The sequence below is a fragment of the Mus caroli genome, chromosome 1, assembly GCF_900094665.2.
Source record: "Mus caroli chromosome 1, CAROLI_EIJ_v1.1, whole genome shotgun sequence".
In the NCBI taxonomy this organism is placed as follows: Eukaryota; Metazoa; Chordata; class Mammalia; order Rodentia; family Muridae; genus Mus; species Mus caroli.
In genome coordinates this window covers 86648064-86656016 of record NC_034570.1, presented here as the reverse complement: position 1 = coordinate 86656016, position 7953 = coordinate 86648064, and the positions used below count along the sequence as shown (strand labels likewise).

General features: G+C 37.5%; 1 pseudogene; it reads right to left on the bottom strand.

Moving 5' to 3' along the window:
- Nucleotides 1-5747, bottom strand: part of LOC110295649 — a 10526-nt pseudogene extending 4779 nt beyond the window's left edge.
- Between the last annotated feature and the right edge of the window lie 2206 nt (nt 5748-7953).

Here is a 7953-nt window from a genome sequence, read left to right as displayed (position 1 = left end):
TTTTTTTTTTAATGTTGGGGAAAGAATTGATTCTAGCATCTTACACATAGGTAAGTGCTCTGCCACTGAGCTACATTTCCAGCCCTAATTACTTCATTTTTTTACAGGCTTAATTTGGAATCCTGTCTTGTCTTCTGATTAAGCTGAAGATATTGTTTCAGGAGAAAATAAATGTGGTAGAGAAGTCAGCACTCCGCCCTGCAGATGAGGACCAAGTATCTTCTCGTCTATATCTTCAGAAATTTTAAACAGCCCTCCCATGGAGTAGTCCAAGTTGAGGGGCCTAATTTATGCTAACTATTGTAAGAGTCTAAATAAATACATGGTTTCATTTTTTATAATAATATTCGTGAAAAAGAATTTTGTATACTCTATAAAGACAGACATTATTCTTCGTTTACTAAGTAATGTAAACCCCAACTGAGGCATAAGTTTGAAGTGGAAACTTCTGGTTTGTTTTGAAAGTCAGTTATATCAAATGATGTTTTGCTGGGGCACACAGGTGAAAAGATGCCTTCCTAAAGCAGACACATGAAAGAATGTTTTCCTGAAGCAGACATGGGAAAGAACCCATGATAAAAGAGTATTTCATCATATCATATTTATATGTGACCCCACAGACAGTGGGAGGGAAGCATGGGTTTGGTTTGCTCTGCCTCGCTATCTTTGCTGACAACACTCATGTATTGGTTTGCCTTACATAGTGTGGTTGAGTTCATCTTGTGGTAGCCAACATAGAGAGAAACTCGCCCAAGAACTGCTCGTGAGGCTTATGCATGGTGATGACCTACTGAGAGGACTAGACTGGAGCTGCTGGTTTGTGTGTGCTGTCTGCCTGAGAGGACTGATCTGCAGCTGCTGAGTGGTATTTGGTGTTTGCTATGGGACTGAACTACTGCCAAAGATCAAGCTTGCCCGGGCTGGAGAGATAGCTCAGGAGTTGAGAGCACTGACTGTTCTTCCAGAGGTCCTGAGTCCAATTCCCAGCAACCACATGGTGGCCCACAACCATCTATAATGGGATCCAATGCCCTCTTATGGTGTGTCTGAGGGGAGCTATAGTGTACATAAAATAAATAAATGCTTTCTTAAAAAAAAGTTTAAAAGAAAAAGAACTATTGATAAACAGGGCCACTTCCTCCTAATATATCCTAATATCTTTTCTCTTCCACTACATCTAGTGGGTGGTGGGCAAGGGAGAAGTTGAATGCTTATTAAAATAGGCTACAAAAAATTGTGCTTACATAAGATTCTGGCCATCTGTTGTTCATCAAAATGACGATTCCAGTCCCCAGATTGGGATACATCTAATTTTCAGCCTCATATACAAAATACATACATACATACATACATACATACACACACACACACACACACACACACACACACACACACACACACACATACACTAACTAAAACATTCTTGAATAATAAAAGAACTTCTAGAGATATCACCATCTTCCACCTCAAACTGTACCTAGAGCTACAGTAATAGAAACAGCATGATACTGTCACAAAATCAGACATAGTGACCAATGGAGTCAAACTGAAAACTCAAAAATAAGTCACGCACCTATGGAGACCTGGTTTTCTGATAAAGAAGCTTGAAATACACACTAGAAAAAAAGACAGCATCTGCACCAAGCAGCACTAGTCAAATTGTAAGACTTCATGTAGAAGAAACCAAATAGATCCATTCTTACCACCCTACACAATACTCAACTCCAAGTAGATCAAAGACCTAAGCATGAAACCATATACACTGAACCTGACAAAAGAAAAAGTGGGGACTAGCCTTGAACTCACTGGCACAGAAAAATACTCTCTGAACAGAACATTGATAGTGCAGTCACTAAGATAATAATAAATAAATAAGTCCCCATGAAACTGAGAGGCTTCTGCATGACAAAGGACACTGACAGACAAAGTTTATAGTGGCACAAAGTTTGTGGAAATAACCAGCCAATATATGATTGGAATTAAGGCCCATTACAAGAGATGGAACCCATTCCCAATATGGCTTGGGTGGCCAAACATCTGAGACTAGATAGGCCAGCAACCTAGGCAGAAACCAAAAACCACTGTTTGACTAAAGGAATACAGCAGCAAAATGACCCCTAACGCTATTCTGCTATACTCACAGACAGCCATCATCAGAGAGGCTTTCTCTGCAGCAGACAAATGCAGAGATCTGAAGCCAGACAATGGAACACCCAGTCCTAAATGAAATGTCTCCATTAAACCCCTCTCTTTGGGGCTCGATGAACCTTGTGAAAAAGGCCGAAAGATTTGAAGAGCCAGAGGGGATGGAGGACATCAAGGAAACAAAGCCCTTCTAAACATAGCATGATTGAGAAACATATGAACTCACAGAGGCTTTGGCAGCATACACAGAGCCTCCACAGGTCTGGGCCAGATGAGGTCAAGGGCTAAGAAAAGTGGACACAAGCCCCCATCCATAACTCAGGAGCTATCTCCAAATGATAATCCCTCACAAATGAAATTTTAATTTTTTCCAGTGGAGCCTCACTGAGGATACAAACCATTAACAGCAGGCTTCAAGCCCAGGCTTCAAGACAGCCAACACAAAATGACCTCAATGGCATCTTTGGAAGTTCCTTGTCTCATAATATTTAGTCATTTATTTTTTATTTTTTAACTTTTCTTTTTTACCTTACAGGTCCTTTGTGTATATATTATAGTTTCTGGCTCTGTGTTCTTGTAAGCCCCTGTGAGTACAAGCATGTGTCTCTGAGTCCACATGCATTTCCTGTGCTTTTTCTTTGGCCTGTCTGTTTCTTCTGTTTGTTTTTCCCTATTCCAATTTGCTTATTTTGGTTTATCTTAATTTTTTATTTTATTATTATTCTTTGGATGCCTATTTGTTTTCTAAAGAGAGACAGAAGGGTATGGGTTATGATAAGAGGGGTGGCAGGGTGGATTTCACAGGAGTTAGGGCAAGGGCAACCTTAATCAGAATATATTGTATTTAAAAAAAACTATTTTCATAAAAGAGAAAAGAAAAAAGAAAAAGAAAGAAAATCCTCATAGGAATGCCAGGCCCTTGTTCTCTTAGCTAATTCCAGATGTAGTCAAGTTGACAGCCAAGATCAGCCATCACACCAGGCCTCCAAGTGACACATTTAGAAATCCTTAGCTGGATAGCATCCTCAGCTGACCAACTGATCCTTCAGGGACTCAGTCTCAGTAGTGTTCCATTGCAGGTTCTCCCAACAAGTCCTTATTTTCATTCACTGCCTTGTCTGTTGTTCTAGTAAGGCAATAATTCTCAATGTTATAGCCAGCACCTAAGGAGAGATTTAATCTTAGCTCTTTGTTATATCATATTAAAGTAAACCTGGAGGAGCCATCTGTCTTAGCCTCTTCTAAGAATTTGTTTGCTTTCGATGTATTTTTTTCTTAAATACAAGTAGGCCAGCAGATGGGACTTGGAGCTACTTAATGGAACACAGATATATTCATCTTGATATAATTTGTTGCATTTAAGTACATGTTGTATAATTAAGTAAGAGATCTGGGAATTTTGAAAAGGTTAATAATTTTGATATGAACCATAAATGCACCTTTGCACATTCTGTAAATGCGTTTTTCCATTTGCTACTTACTCAACTTATTTTCTATTTCTTTTGCTCCCATTTCTTCTTTTGATGATATTCACTAGTCAGTAAAGGGAGACAAACAGTTAAAAAGGAAATAAATATTGAGGAAACTGTAACTCCCTGGCTTCTGAACTTCCCTGTCGAGTTATACAGTTAGACCCACTCTCATGTTGACTTTGTATCGTTTTTCTTACTGATGTACAGCAATAAATAGAGTTTTTTCTCTCTAATAATTGTTGCAACAGCATAGTAATTATATTTTTCACAGGGCTGTATTGCTTTTTGACATATCTACAAAGCAATTTCTCAATGCTATAATGACCAAAATTACAGAGCTAATTTCTATTTCAGCATGTGATGCAAGCTAGCACTATATGTGTGTATCTCTTGATTTTTCATCCTGGAGCAATCCAGAGAGTCCCAATGGTTGAATGGAGCCTTTCTGAATCTGTGTACATTTTAGGACCTACTGAAGTGAACAAATTAAGTACAGGCCCAAATTCTGAGTCTAGAATTCAGGAAAAATTATTCTAACCCAGATAAATCAAAGCAGTTATTTTGGGCACCCCACTATTCAGGCAAAGTTGCATCTATACAGCATCGTCCCGTAGGGTTCACTGTCCTCAGCTAAAATATGTATACAAGCCAGATGAACATGGTAGACACAATTTTGTGTTATCATTTAGCTCACAAGGGCACCCCTATTATTTCTTCCAGCCATGGACCTGTTTACCATGCTACTGGCATGGAAAAAAGAGGCTTTTGCCCAGTTTCTTTTGACCCTGAGAATGGATCAAACAATCCTAAAAGCCCTGTCAAAATAGTAATTTATATGTAAATTATACACATATGGAGACAGATGAGAACCCAGAATAAAGCCATCTGAAATTGAAATTGATCATTAGAAGGGTTTTACTATCCCAGTCATCTTGGTTACATGACACACACTACAATCAGCTGGAAGCTCGGGCTATTTGTCAAAGGTTACAAAGATGGAACATAAAGGATATATGCATAAATGCAAATGCATGCATGTGTCTCAAGCATCTTTCAAAAATAAAATCTTTGATCCTCCCGTACCACCCCTCCCCCAACTACTGGTGCACATTCTGTGCACAGGAAATGCTCCTAACAGAAATGACTAATTAGGTCAGTCTCCCCTCTCCTCTTTCAGTTCAATGTGTTTTGTACCCTCTGCCCCATAGAGTTAGTCTTAAAAAATGTCTATATCTCCCCATTTGCTAAGTTTTCCAATCAGTTTCTCATCCCCATGTTTCTTGACCTTTCAGCCAGATTCCCTACCTGTTACTCTGGTTACCCACAAGAGTACAGGAAGAAAATGCTAACTCTTCCCATGTGTCTTTATTTTTATTGTGAAAAGCAAAATTAACTTGGCTAAATCTCTTAGATCACTAAGTGATGGTGCTCTAATTTGAACATAATGTCATGACCCACAATTACAAAGTATATTCCAAATATCTGGAGAGAATGGGTAGGATCCTCAGACTTGGAGAGTTCAGTAGGTATGAGCTCACAGTTTAAAAGGATGCATTGTGGTTTTTCAGGAATCAGCAATGGGTTTATGGATTATGTTATATATGTTAACCAAAAATATATATTAAAAGAAGATAAATAGCTTTTAAAATTGACTCCTGTAATATTTCTGCAATGAAACACTTTATTTGACTCCGGAGTAAATTATTTGGCTCCAAAGCTAATGATAAACTTATACTAATAGGCTCACAACTGGAACTGGAGAGATTGCTCAGTGGTTAGGAGCATTGGCTGCTCTTCCAGAGGATGTGAGTTCAGTCCCTAGTGCCCACATGGTATCTCACAGCTGTGTGTAACTCAAGTTCCAGTGGATCTGACTCTCTTACACAGACATGGAGGCAAACACAGACACCAGTGTGCATAAAAATAAAAAGATAAATTAAAAATAAGTTTCACAACCTAGTGAAGTCTGAGAATAATTAGAATAACAGGTCAACTGCAAAGAAATAAGATGCATCAAAGCCAAGCCTCCTTCCATCATAATACTTTGCTTATAATTTTAAGTTCACGGCAAAGTGAGCAGAAAGTAAATATTTTCCATACCCTCTGCTTACACTCCGTCATTTCAACCATTCTGCCAGAACTGTACACAAGTTACAACTGGTGACCAGAAATACATTAACCTATATTAATATTATTATTATCATTATTATTATTATTCCTAATGTCCATTGAATGCATAATGGTTCACTCCTCCATCCTCAGTAAGCCTGAGAAACCATTGATCTGTTTTCCCATCTTCCTATTTTTGCCTTTCCCAGAATGTCAAACAATTTGATCCGGGAATAATGGCACATACCTGCATCTAAGCACTTAGGAGATGGAAGACCACCTTGGGAAGACAAGAATTTCAGGGCCAATCTTGATAACAACAGTGAGTTCTCAAAAGAACAACAAAATGTTAAAATCATATAGTATGTAGTAGATTTGTCTGGTGGGAGTCTTATGTAGTCCACACTGGTCCCAAACTATGACTCAATATTTAGTTGATAATTACCTTGAACTTTTGATCCTCCTTCTTTTACCTGCCAAATCCTGGGGTTACAGGTATGACCAACCATCCCTGCATTATGTAGTACTGGGGTTTGAACCCAGGGCTTCATGCATGTCAAGCAAGCACTCTACCAACTGAGCCACATCCCCAGCCTCAACATATGGACCTTTTATAATGCTTTCTATCACTTAACTATATGTGTTTGAGTTTCTTTCATTGATGTTAATGACGTGATAGCTCACTCCATTTTTAGATTAAAATATTTTGCTTTTTTGTATAAACCATAATCTATTTCTCCATTTACCTACTCAAGGACATCTGAGTTCTAGCAACATAAATAAAACTGAAAAAACCAATGGTAAGTTTTCAATGTGCTTCATAATTTTCAATGATTTTTATTTTATCATCTCTAATCACATTCTTAGCAGAGATCTTTAGAAATAACTTGGTCAAAACTATGAATGTAATATCTTTCTGTTGCTGAATAGTGGTTTAAATTGTGGGTCACTGGCTTAGCAGTTGGCACTGATGCCTGTTCAATGTATCCCTATCAACAAAAATCATTTGTTAATTTAATGGCAAAACAGAAGTATCTCAAAAATATTAGTTTTTATAAGTATTATTTACTTATATCATAAGAACAAATGGCAAGTTTGTTGTTATTAGTGTTGTATATTTAAGGGACTAACAGATGCTGGACACAAAATAGATTTATTAAGTGTATATTCTGAAATAAACATGTCAATATGTTGAGGGTTAGTTATTAGATATTAGCGCTAGCATTTTTGTGTTTTATGCTTTATTTTTTCATTTCAGCTTATTTATATATTATGGTTTTATATTATTCTGTGTTATACTAATTATCTTTTGATATCTTACTGGTTCTTACAATGAAGACAGGATAACTTGGAACACTTGTGCACCCAGTCACATAAACACAGATCATAATGCAAACTAATGAAAAATTTTCTGAAAAGAAACTCAACCTCAAAGGAATACTTTAATTTCAATAATATTAATCCAAATGAATAAAAAAAATTAGAAAAGGGAAATCAGTAATAAAAAGAACAAAATGTTATTCTCCTATAAACAAAATAGTATATGCCCATAAAACACTTTATACTGCATTATGTTGCAGACTACAGTATACATGGCATGTTTTAAGCAGATTCCCCCCAGCCCTCAAAGGAGCTTTTTTGAGTCTATCAGAGATTCCTTTACTGAACCCTCCTAACTTCAAGTTCTGTGCTATGAGTAATGTATTCTCCACTGCTCTGTTCCACATCATCTGCTTGTCAGTCAATATAGATTTTGACAATTGTAAATCTTCTCAATCTCTGATTTAAACCACACCACAAGCTGACCTGTTCTGGCTTGCTGTCTTAAGGTACCTACTTTCTTGTATAGGACCACTAACAATTCCTGTGTCCTATTAAGACACTGGGCTGCTGGCACAACTGGTTGTTTTCATGTAGAAGATTGTGAATTGATCCATTTCTATCTCCTTGTACTAAGGTCAAGTCTAATCGGATTAAGGAACTCCACATAAAACCAGACACTGAAACTTATAGAGGAGAAAGTAGGGAAAGCCTCGAAGATATGGGTAGTACAGGGGGAAAATTCCTGAATAGAACAGCAATGGCTTGTGCTGTAAGATCGAGAATCGATAAATGGGACCTCATAAAATTGCAAAGCTTCTGCAAGGCAAAAGACACCATCAATAAGACAAAAAGACCACCAACAGATTGGGAAAGGATCTTTACCTATCCCAAATTGGATAGGGGA